The sequence below is a fragment of the Cupressus sempervirens genome, chromosome 4 (assembly GCF_028749045.1).
Source record: "Cupressus sempervirens isolate cs-2001-9-10 chromosome 4, ASM2874904v1, whole genome shotgun sequence".
Taxonomy (NCBI): Eukaryota; Viridiplantae; Streptophyta; class Pinopsida; order Cupressales; family Cupressaceae; genus Cupressus; species Cupressus sempervirens.
This window is the reverse complement of record NC_143121.1, coordinates 91,796,276-91,808,041: the sequence shown is the minus strand read 5'-3', so window position 1 is coordinate 91,808,041 and position 11,766 is coordinate 91,796,276. Positions and strand designations below refer to the sequence as shown.

Sequence of the window (11,766 nt, the reverse complement as noted above, 5' to 3'; positions counted from 1 at the left end):
TACTAAGGAAATAAAGGAAAATCTCAATAATATTGATGTGGATATCAAGGCTAGTGCTCAAAGGCTACAACTTGACCCTAGTTCAAGTTCAGCACATCACATCAAGGTGAGATTTTTGTCAGAAATGCAGGCAAAATTTCTAAGAGAGGAAGCTAGGATCAGGTCCACATTGATAGATATACAAAACATGATCCTTCTAGTTGTGGACTCAATGTATAAACACATTGCATATTCAAAAACATTGGTCTACGATAGCAATTTTTCCATAGCAGATCATATGATTGAACTTTCTGCAGAAGTTCAAGTGGTACTCTCTACCTAAAATATTTTGCAAGACAACTGGGATAACACATTGGCTCTTATTCTCAAGGTACACTCCAAATTTCTCTCACCTTTTGGTGTCTCTATTGGAATATTTTTCATATCTCTTTGGAATTATTGTCAAAAAGGGGGAGTTGAGACTTGTGGAGACAATAAGGGAGAAAATAGATTGATATTTATACAGAATAAAAGGAAGAGAAAGACTATGTATATATTATGCCATATGTATAGGGGAGATATGTGAAAATGTATATATAATAGTTTTACAAAGATCAATTTTGAAAAATCAAAAATCAATATGTCAATGTACACAAGTTTTGGCTCATAAGTGTTTTTGTCACTAATGCCAAAGGGGGAGATTGTTGAGATTATGTTGTATTTGTCATTAGTGACAAAACTTGTTCAATTCTGAATGGTTACCAATCTCATCACTTAGTCTATAGTTTATACCGAGCATTCATTGGTTGCCAAGTAAGTTCATCAGTTAAGTAGTTCACACCAAGCATTCCTAAAACTATCGAGTGAATATGTAGTCTAGTAGTGTTTATTGAGCTTATAGTGTTTATCGAATAGATAGTGTTCACGGAGCTTCACGGTGTCTACCAAGTCATCAGTTTGTGTGATGAAAAGCCAATGTTTACTAAGTGAATTCAAGGTAAATGAAGGATTCAGTATCTACTGAGTGACACTATATCTACCAAATCTCCAATTGTTACTGAGTTCAAAGCTATGTTGTGTGATTAGTATGGACTGAGCTTCTACTTCTACTGAGTGCATGATGATGCTGAGTAATGTAGTGGACACCATGTATTAGAAGTTCACCAAGTCAGCTTTTAGAACTCGAGTTTCTACTGTTTGGCTAACTTGGTAATATTTTGTTTACTTATGTTTTAGCCAACTTTGCATTTGTAAATATTGGAATGCTATATATGTAATATATTGTATCATTTTCAATATATGCAAGAGAGTATCAAGCAATGGATATGTAATGTTTTGAGAAGAGTGAATGTGAATCAGTAGTAGAGCAAAGTATTCAGCAAGGTCTACAAGGAGTAGAAAAGATATATCAATCACAAGAGGTGATCTATAATTCAAGGATATAATCAGCTATCAAGTTATAAGTCAGGTCTACTATTTCTTCTTGATAGGTGAATCAATTTTCGAAATCCTTTAACAGGGTACACTTAATAGTCTTTGTTTAAATCTCCTAACAAAGAGCATACTTCATTGTATGTTTGTAAAACCTCTAACAAGGTGGATCTCGCAGTCCAAATTTCTGTTAACAGGGTAGATCATTAGAAGTTGTCAATGTAAGCCCTAATAGGCCAACTTTATACTGCAGCAGTGAAGTTTTGTGGGTATCATCCCGACCCTAGTTTTACTTTTTTTTTGGAAGGTTTCTAGGTCACCAAAATACTATGTTCATGTGTTGTGAATGTTTATCTTTTCTCATGCATGCAGTAGATTAGATGAATGAATGGTGGATGATTCATGCTATTAAGTGCTGAATAGATTTAAAGTTTTTGAGGTTACTAATTCACCCCTCACGTCTTAGTAACCTAGCTAGTCTTGATTATTTCTAACAATAAATATATATGTATATAGATATATATACATATATATGTATATATTAAAAAGCATCAAGTAGAGCTCAAGTGGTATGAGCTGGTGGCATGGTGCAGCAACAATAACAAAATGGTTGTGTGACAATAGTTTTTGTGGCTATGAGTCATAGAGGTCACTGCAATTAGCACTGATTGCAAGTAGTTTTTCTATGGTTCACCCACCATGTGTGTCTCTGTGTGTGTGTGTGTGTGTGTGTGTGTGTTTATATATATATATATATATACACACATACATACATATATTTGTGTGTATATATATGTATATGTGTGTGTGTATGTATTAAAAAACATCAAGTACAGCTCAAATAGTATGACCTAGTGGCATGGTGCAGAAACAATAACAAAATGGCAGTGCAAGGATAGTTTTTGTGGCTGTGAGTCGCAAAGGTCATTGCAATTAGCACTGATTGCAAGTAGTTTTGCTATGGTTTACACACCACAACATCTAGTAATGTGGTTAGTATGACTGCAACAAACAAAAAACTATAATTTAGGACAAAATAAATTGTGATTTATTTGCCTCAAATTGTGTGTAGAGGTTGTACGACCCTATTATGCAAATTTTGTTTGCCTCCCCAGTTAACATTATTCAAAATTGACAATGTTTATATGAAAATGGGGGTTTTGATGCCTTCTAAATCCAAATATGAGGTTTATTTTGCCTTGAAATGCTCCAAAAATTAGAGACCCCCTACTTTCATAGAAAATACACACAAAAATTCTAGATTTGTTCTATCAAACCCATGTTTTCCTTTTTCTTCAAACAAGAATAAGTAGTTGTAGGCAAGACTCTAATACCATGTAGAATTTGACAATGAAAAAATGCATAAATACCTAGATATCTTGCATATAGATAACCTATTACAAGGAAGTGTGTGTGTGTGTGTGTGTGTGTGTGTGAGAGAGAGAGAGAGAGAGAGAGAGAGAGAGAGAGAGGCATTTTCTCATCATACAAGAAGATTGAATTTACTTGTACAAATTAGAATGAATAAATTTACAACCAATCAATCCTTATAAAGGAGATTGAAAATCTAAATGGTAAACGCTAAGAGGTAAATGAAATTTAATAATTACTAATTAATTATTAAATGGAAATGCAATGTGCATAAAGTGAAATCTTAAGAAGGGAGTAAAGGTAATTTAATAAATTAAATTAAATTAACCACTTACTCTAACAGAAATAGAACAAGTAGAGGAGCTTTCTTCTTGGGTAAAAGATTAATTTCATGGACAAGAAAGAAGTGGATTTGTATTTCATCATCCATAACAAATACTGGATATGATTTTCATGCAAAGAATTATTCAAAGATTGTACGGATCAAGCAATTGTTGAAAGAGATAAAGGAAGAGATCACTGAACCTATTGTGATTTATTGTGATTGTACAAGTGATACAAAAAAATCAAAGAATATTGTGATGCATACAAAGACTAAGTATATTGAGATCAAATATCATTACTTGAGAGAGCTGGTACATAAAAGAAAGAGGTGAGACTAGGATATGTGAACACAATGGAATAGTTATTTGACATATTCACTATGGCACTACTTAAGGATGGTTTTTTGTATCTAATAATAAAGTTAGGCATCATCCCTCTACCTAAAGAAAATTGAGTAGAGATGATGCATTGCATCAATTTTTATGAGCATAATATCTTACAAATTGATGAAGGAGGTCACACTTTAGGAAGGAACTGACATATGAGTAGAAAAAACTACAAGGAGTTGTTGAGATGACATTGGTGTATTAGTTAGAGTAGTGACATGAAGATGTGTGTGTATGGTATGTCTTTTGAATTGTTGTGAAAAAGGGAGAGAATAACATGATTAAGTTGCCATATAAGTTATCAAAATAAAGAGGGAGAGTATTACTGAGAATATTATTGCATGATCGTTAGGATTCACACATAAGAGGGAGAGAATGATTACTATCAAGAGGGGGACATAGGTAGCTATAGAGAAGAGCATGTATTGAATTGATAGAGGGAGCATCTTGAAATTAATTAGATGAGAATCAAAATATAACTAAGAAAGAGAGAACATAAACATAGAGGGAGAAGACAATATATAGAACCCAACTCCCACAATCTCTAGTGAACCCCATTTTGAAGCTCATTTGAGGCCTCTAAGATCTTCAATGGTGAGCCTAAACTTTTAATACCAAAATTACAAACACAAAAAATAATTCCAAAAATACTCATTATATGGAACTTTTCCTCAACTGGTAGGTTGATATATCCAAGATGAACATCCACCTCTGAAATTAGGACAATCTAAGCATGTATGCCTATCTTACTAAGTAACAAGACATCAAAAACAACAACTCTGCACTGAGACAACCCTTATTTAAGAAACAAAAAGGAAATATTTTTGGGTGATGCAAGATTTCTCTTACACCTAGGATCTTCCTACATCAGCTATATCATTTTATTAATGAAAAGCATTTGAAAATAAGAGATCATGAGATAACCTAGTGAAAGATTGAGTTGAGATATGTTAAGTATTATGGAAATACAATGGGAACTTGATAAATTAGATCTTAACAAGATAATGTTTTGTTCAATCAATACATGAAGTGTAGAAGATAGTTGGATGAAGCTAAGAGTTGAAACATGTCAAAAGGATAAGCTTGACCAAGTATCATTATTACATGATCAATGAAGGAGATCAAGCACAAGATTAAGGAACTTAAGTAGAAGCTGAGTGAAAGAGTTCAAGATGAGCATTAGTTATTGGCAAGAAAATGTATGAAATAAGTGTATAAGTGACAGAGCATAGTAATGATTGAACAATCCTATTAGTACCAAGAGAGAAATTATACTGTGTATTGAGCTACATAATAACAACTGAGCTAAAACCCATAGTGATTGCTGAGTGATAGAAAAAGTTATAGTTTGAGAAAGATTTGATTTTGAGGCCAACATACTTTAGATTTTGAATTACTCAAAGCACATTGAAGATAAGAATTTTTGAGTTGACATATTTAATGCATGATATTTTGTTTCATGATCAGAGGTAAGGATTTGATCAAAATTTTAAAGAAGAAGAAGGAGAGAAAAAAGGATAGAAGGATTCAATGAATCTAACCTAACCCTAATACTCATTTTGTAAAACATTTAATCAAGGTGACATAATAATGGAATGTTCGAAAGGCCTCTAACAAGGCCACTCCTAACAGGGCGATTATATAATTTAACAAGGTCACATTTAATAGTGTGTTGTATAACCTTTGACATGCATGCATCTTAATTGGGTTCACTCTAGAAAAGTTATGACTGGTAGGATGTCACCTAGTGGTTTTTCCTAAATTGGATTTCTATGCTAAATCCTAGTGTCAAAAGTGTTATTTTCATGTGTGGATGTTATTTTTTCTCATGCTATATTTTATGGTAGTTTATTTACTCACAGTCAACACCTATAGATATAAGGAGTTAAGATATTACATGAAATGTTAAAATTTTGATGATATGCTATAGAGAATGAGTGGGTATTTGAGATTGATTAATTTGTTTGAAGTGATTAAAAGTTGAATTGGTACATCTAGACCTAAGGATAATTTATTAACCCCTCCCTCCCCCACACCGCACCTGCCACCCCTCTCAGTTAATCTAAATAATTATCACAAGTTTATTATTTTAGATATATATGTTTAAAATTTATATTTTTAGTAAAGGACCTAAGAGTGATGGTTAGGGGTCCACTTAATTTATGTGAGGGTAGATAATTTGATAAAAAATGTTAGGTCATAGTTTAATTTAATGTATAGAGTTAAGATTTAAAGTTGTTTAATGGCTAGTATACTTATATTTAAACATGTACATGTTTAAAATGTACTCAACAAGGACAAATTCTCAAGGTTTGAGAAGGGTCATCCTAAGCTCAAACAAGAACACTCATCTCTTGCAAGTATAATTTTTCTAAAGAACTTTCCCCTTATACGTACTTGATTTTATTTGTTATAGTGTGTGCATTAGTCAATGATGTAAATGTTGCACAATATGAAATTGAAGTTGAAGAAATGGATATCGAAGAAGGTCCATGACAAGGTCAAAGAATGATGTTCATTGAGCTCTTTAGTTCATTAAAAGTTAAATTTATTATATTTGTTGATGTTGTATTTAGATAAAATGATATAATATTTCAAGCTAGGTATGTGCACACATATGTTCCCTAAGAATATTATATTTTAAGACATTTAATATAAATAAATCTTGTAGCCCAAGATCAAGCAATAGATGAGAATGTTAGTGTAGCTTAAAGATTGAAGAGGGAAATTAATCATAGAAACATGTATCATTTAGTTGAAATGGTTGTGGAAAAAATTAGAGAACTTTCTATTCAACCTACACATACTACGAAGAGGAAATTGAATAAAAAGTATAAGGAAATACTTGGATAATATGATAATATTGATACAATGGAGAAAACTCAATTGTTATTAATTTCACTTCTTAAAGATGAATTAATAGAGGCATTAAAATTGTTGGGTATAGATAAAAGTATGAAAAAGATGAGGACTTCTCAATTACAAAAAGATATTCTTGAGAGTCTTAAAGAAATATTGCATTCCATTGAGAAAATAACTAGATATGCAGATAGATTCATTGCATGAGGAGTGATAATAAAATATATTTTGAAAAAGAAAATGTCCCCCCAACAAAGATATGTCCACTTTCATCTGATATTGGATATATATCCAGAAGAAAATATTACATTATCTAAAAGGAAGAAACAATTTCGATGATAGTGCATTAGAAGGTAATTGGGCACTAATGTGTAGAGGTCCTCTATCTAATAGAATTGAGGAAATGGTTAAGAACTTAGTTATCTTAGAATCTAATAACCTCTAATCCAAAATGAGAGAGGTCATCTTTCTTATTGGATCACAATGCCCATGGCATTCTTACGGTTAGGATTGATACTGCGATAGAAACCTCATACTAGCATTGAAATGATACCAATCTATTTAGTTCTCATGTAGATGCAATCATTTCAGGAACCTAATGGCACACATGCTTCTTAAGTCGATAGGTTATTCTCCTCGAAAGACTCTAACTAGATTTTCTTACGTATCAAAGTAGGTCAAAGCCAATTTGAGCATAGAGCATAAGGGATTCTCATTGACAAGAAGAATGTAAGAATGTTGGTCATGAAAGTTTGTTATTTCTTTTCATACTATTTTTAACGTGCAAGGAATAATATGATCATTAAAAATTGGGGCCAATAAAGGAAGGAGAATGGCTATAATTCCAAGTTAACTTCTTCTTCAAGGAGGATTCATTGCAAGTAAAAGAACTTATTTTGCATGGGCAAAGAAAATGTGGTATAGGAAACTATATTTGTCCATTCAAAGAGCAAGGATGAAGTTTTTTTGTACACTTGAAGATATATTAGTTATATTTGGAGAAGATGTGGAATCCTAAAATAAAGGTCTTCCCATGTGCATATGTTTGCAGTTGTTATTTGTAGTAGAGGAGAGATTATTATTGCAACACTTGACAAGGTGTTGGATACACTTAGGAAAGATGTGGACTTCTATGGGAAAGGAATCTAGGGTACACCATTAAAAGGGTAACTAGACACACATGGAGGAGATGGGAAATTTCAAAGGATATGTGTATGTTTATGTATGAGAGATGTGTTTGCATTTTTATGTTCTCTCATTTTACAAACTATCATAGGATCTATGATTTAGACATTCACTAGTGGAGTCAATTTGATGCTTCTTGGGTCAGCGTAAAAGATTAGTTAGGGCACTTCAACAAACTAAAGAGATTACAATCAAAACTGATATGTATGTTCCTCTCTTGTTGAAAATAATGTAATAATGGGGGATGGTAGAATTTTAAAATTAGTGTATGCTAGTTTTAGATTAGGTTAAATAAATTAAATTAGTATTATGTTAGCTATAGTTAGTTAAGGTGAATTAATGTTTGTATGAAGATTTATTTTTAAAAAGTAAGGCTTATTATAACTATTTAGATATTATGTAATTCAATGTCTCAGTGGAATCATAAAATAATAATTCTATTGTTATTTTCTTTACTTTATAACTTATATAATGTATCTTTACCATTCACAACTTCAATAGAGTATCTTCAATCATGTCGCATGAACAAGCAAAAAGATTTTGGCTTTTAAAATGTTTATGAATAAATTGACCATTTTAACATAATAAGAAAAATTAAAACAAAACTAGATATAAAACCTTTTAATTACTATCTCTACATTTTCTTATTTTCCCACAACTTCTGTTCCAGTCATCAAAGAAATTTTAAGTGGCCCATGCAGGGAAGCTGAGTTCATATTTAACTTATTTATGTAAAAATCCACCATTATTGCAAGTTTGATGAATTGCTATCTTATCAGGTGGTTGGACAGCGGGAGCTACAACGAATAAAACAATACATTTCTTATTAAAACGAGTCTATGCTAGAAGCTTGCGGTCAACTTTTAAGGAAGGGATGGCATAGAGATGGTTTTTCCTTGACACGGTGGCTCCGTACTCTTCTTCCATATCCAAGTCAGCAGGATCACCTTCGAGCCTCCAGTCAAAGCAGTGCCAGAACTGAGCCAAAACAAAGGACATCTGCCCGATTGCCATGTGCCAACCCGGGCAGCCCCTCCTCCCTGTCCCAAACGGCAGCATATCATACTCCTGCCCCTGGTACTCAAAGCTCTTGTTTCCCTCGAATCTCTCGGGCTTGAACTCCTCCGGATCTTCCCACACATTTGGGTCTCTTGAAATGGCCCACGCATTCACAAAGAGCTTTGTTTTCTTGGGTATGACATAGCCCTGCGGTCCTACAGTCACAGCTTCGCTATTCTCATGGGGGAGCAACAACGGTCCTGGCATGTATAGCCTCAGCGACTCTTTAATCACACATTGCAGATAGTGCATCTTGGGAAGGTCAGATTCAGTTACCATGCGATTTTCACATACAATAGAGTCAATTTCCTCCTGCAGTTTCTTGGCCACCCGGGGATGCCTGAGCAGAGCAGTGATTGCCCATTCCATGCTAGTTGCTATTGTCTCCATCCCACCAATGAACAGATCCTGTTCAAACATATATTGTAGGACTAAATTGTTAGAAGAACATTAAACAAATCTAAGGAAGTAGAAATAAAATGAATATTCACTTGATTCTTGACATTAACTCTATGATCTATTTTTCCTATTCTCCAATTGGGTTGAGATCATCATCTTATCTAGACAAACTATTTTACAAAACTTCTACCCTAAAACAGAATCGAGCAAAAATCAAGAGAGAGGGGGCAGAGAAAGCGACGTACGAAGAGCACTGCTTTGATATTATCTTTAGTGAACTCCACGTCGAGAGACTGGGATTCTTCCACGTCGAGCAGCACATCCAGAATGTCCTTACTCCACTCCTTTTTCTCCTCCAGAGCCCTTCTCTTGTGCTCAATATGGTCGTCAATAATTCTCCCAACAATCCTGTCGAAGAAGTTGTGGGCATTCACCATGCGTCTCTTGAGGCCTTGCAGGTCCATCCAATCTATGGAAGGAAAGAAGTCCCCAATGTTAACAGAAGAAAGGGTGCTGATAATCTCCCTCACCATGTCTTTGAGCTCACCCCCTTTCCCAGTCACATCATCAACGTCGAATCTCGTCCCAGTCAGCATCCTCCAAATAATGGCCGAGGTGATATCCAGCAGAGACTTGCTGACATTCACAGCAACAGTCCCCTGCTCGCTTCTCTCCCACATGGATTTCATAGCGAGAGAAACCTCCTCTGCTCTGAGGAACCGAAAGGACTCAACTCTCTTTGCACTGAGCAACTCCATGACACAGACCTTTCTCATATGTCTCCAGTAAGGACCATAAGAAGCCAGGCCCATGTTCTTGTTGTTGTAAGCGATGTGTTTTCCAGCAGCAGTAGAGGGTCTGTTGGCGAACACTAAATCGTGTGCCTTCAGAAACTCCCTCGCCATCTCAGAAGAAGAGACCACCACGCAGGGCAGAAAACACAATCTCAAGTACATCACAGGCCCATATTTCTTTGAGAGCTCATGAAAACTACGGTGTGGAAGCTTCCCAAGCTGATGGATGTTTCCTATGATGGGCAATGGGGATGGCCCCGGAGGCAACTTAGGATCCCTCTTCAACTGCTGGAATAATACCCACACGAGGACTACAAATGCCAACCCTAGAGCAGTAATCATTTGGCCACAAAATTGTTCTAGAAATTCAAAGGAAGCTGCCATTGAGAAATGAACTTAGCAGACACACACAAGCTTTTCTTTGAATACTCTGCTCGCGGGCTTCTATTTATATATAGGGAGAGATGCCTCTATTGCTCCTCGTGGTCAATAGTCAAGGTTTGCGGGCCTTGTTATATATCTATTCAAGGAATTACGTTATACAATGGCTCAACCGAATATGACAAAGTCGAATAGCTTATGAACAATACTTCCAAGCCTGGAATAGACAATAACGACGAATATGAAGAAGATACTTATGCAAATAATTGAGATGTATACGTGGAATTGTCTGGAACATTCAACGATAAAGCCTCACACGTTTTAAAACGTTGAAAAATCAAAAAGTCCGTAAAGGTTAAATGTGTCTTGAGATTATATTAATCTATGTTGTTATAAAAACTATGAAGCTATCATGTTCTAATTTTTTTAGTTTAACTCATATTTCTATTTTTAAAAAAATCTCATCCTGTCTATGCTTCTAAATTGTATTGAAAAATGATCAAAGATACTCTATGGTGAATGATACTCCAAATAAAATAAAATAAAATAAAATAATAGTTCTTTAACCAAAATAAGAGACATAAAATTAAGAAATGCAAGCGACAAATATAAACCATAGGAGAGAATTCAAATTATATGATTATAAGATTCTTATGAGGATATAAGATTGCAAAATTATGTTTGGTTCTTCTTAGTGAAGTGAAAAATTTAAATACAAATAAATAAATAATAATTGTATCATTTATTTTATTATGCAATACTTTATGTAGTCTGATAAATATTATTTATAATAAAATAACATTGATAAAATATTACTCATTTAATAAAAAATTGATTAAATGAAAAGGCATGGAAGAAAAAACATTTTCTTATTTCTTTTTATTTGATTATTCCATTGAGAAGATCACATAATTTACATCTCACTACTTTCAAGTACATCAAAATCTATTAAAAAAACTATAGTACCAACAAGTGTTGCGTGCAACTCGAGTCCCTACCTATGGTGGGGTAGGAGGAAGATGTAGATGTCTTATCACAAGTTCTGTCACTTTGACATATAAAAGGGTTGCAATCAAGTGGAAAATCATCAGTCTGTCTTATCAATTGAAGAAATAAAAATTAAATGAAAACTAGCATAGAGGCATTGTACATTAATCTTCTCTTAAAAAATAAATAAATAACCTTATTAAACTTCTCTTAAAAAATCAATTAAACAACCTTATAAATCTGCAACTGTTTTAAACAACCTTGTTTGTCTACAACTCTAATTGCATTATTAATCTAAAAAATAAATATTTGAAATTTTTTAAAATTAAATAATAGTGAAATTAAGTCCGAACATATGCTCAGAAGAATTTAGGGGTCACAAAAAATTTCCATAAAACTCGAGTAAAGTTTGCTCATTGGTTTTGGACTATAAAAAATATTGGACACCATCAATGTTATAAGTAGAGAAGATTGATAATCTAATTGGAGATGACAACCTACCTTGAAAAATAACCAAAAGATGTGAATCATGAAATTATGTATTCTTGATTAAATATTTAATTAAGGCTTTCACTTATTCAGCATGTGGAAAACACAAACCTAGAGTCAAA

General features: G+C 33.6%; 1 pseudogene; it reads right to left on the bottom strand.

Annotated features, from left to right (window-relative positions):
- Nucleotides 1–8,317: 8,317 nt before the first annotated feature.
- LOC149560075 (cytochrome P450 750A1 pseudogene) lies at nt 8,318–10,171 on the bottom strand (annotated as a pseudogene).
- Between the last annotated feature and the right edge of the window lie 1,595 nt (nt 10,172–11,766).